We start from the raw sequence: 1,230 nt of genomic DNA, 5'->3' as shown, positions 1-1,230 counted from the left end.
TAGTTGGCGTGGCCCAAGAGAACTCAGCCAAATACCCACCAGTGGCCTCACTCTTGGGTGCTCTCCCAGGCAATCAGCAGTGCCGTAGAAAACACATTCAAATTTCTACCAGCCCACCCAATCATGGGCAGTCTTTAGGTGCACAAGAAAACACAGTCAAATTCCAAAAGACCCACTCACTCGTAGTGTGGGTTAAGAGAACTCATTCAATTTCCGGCTAACATTTCACCTGTCGGATGGGTCCCACAGCAGCTTGACTGGTGGCTTCCAGCTTTGGCTGGGCCAGCGGCATGGTCTGCGGTACAGCTCTACGTTCCTGTAGCTCCAAACCTAATTGTTCCAACAAAAGTTCAAATTCATACTGTCCACGTCATGCCATGTCAGTCAGATTCTGTGCAGTATGAAAGTCTCTCTAGTGGCCCATCTCTATGCAGCTTGCTATTCCTCTGGCTCTTCAAGCTGCACTCTCCACCACCACCATCTTTGGATCTGGACCCACAATTAACACCCAGATGTATCTTGGATAACAGGCAATCTGCTTCCTAAAGTTCACAGTCTTAAAAAACTCATGCAGGCGAGCATGATGGCAGGAAGTGCATGATGGCAGGAAGCCTGTGATTGTAGGAAGCATGCAATGGCAGGAAGCATGCTGGCACATTCTTCTTCATACCATCAAATTTCATGAACGATTTACCCAATATATAGTTTTAATAGGTATGAAGAAAGGATATTCCCCTGATGCACTCTTTTCCTAATTTTAAACCATGCAGTGTTCCTTTGTTCTATTTAAACAACTGCTTCTTGGTCTATGTAATTTATAAGTTTCATATGAGAACAATTAGCTGTTCTGGGATTCTTATTCTTCTCAATGTTAGCTGTTATGGTCACACAGTCAAATGCCTTTCTGACAGGGAACTGTCATTAACTCAAACAGAACTCAGAAAAAGACAGGCAGGAGGGATTTCAATATGAATGTCAGGTGAATCTTTGGTGAAAGCAGACATTATCCCAGCACACAGTTATGTTAAAGATTGCATATGCTAATGAAATTAATAGTCTAAAGGGGGAAAAATATATTATCTGTTTAATCTTTACCTAGTTCTACCAGCATTACTAAAAAGTAGGAGTATGGTCAGTCTGCTTCAGAGCTATTTACCAAGACAAGAAATTAAAAAAACAAGACTGATAAAAACTCAACTAACTTAGCATGGATGCAGCCATTTTGAAGTG

The sequence above is a fragment of the Elephantulus edwardii genome, unplaced genomic scaffold (assembly GCF_000299155.1).
Source record: "Elephantulus edwardii isolate Elephantulus edwardi_28Jun2011 unplaced genomic scaffold, EleEdw1.0 scaffold00016, whole genome shotgun sequence".
Taxonomy (NCBI): Eukaryota; Metazoa; Chordata; class Mammalia; order Macroscelidea; family Macroscelididae; genus Elephantulus; species Elephantulus edwardii.
This window is presented reverse-complemented; position numbering follows the sequence as displayed.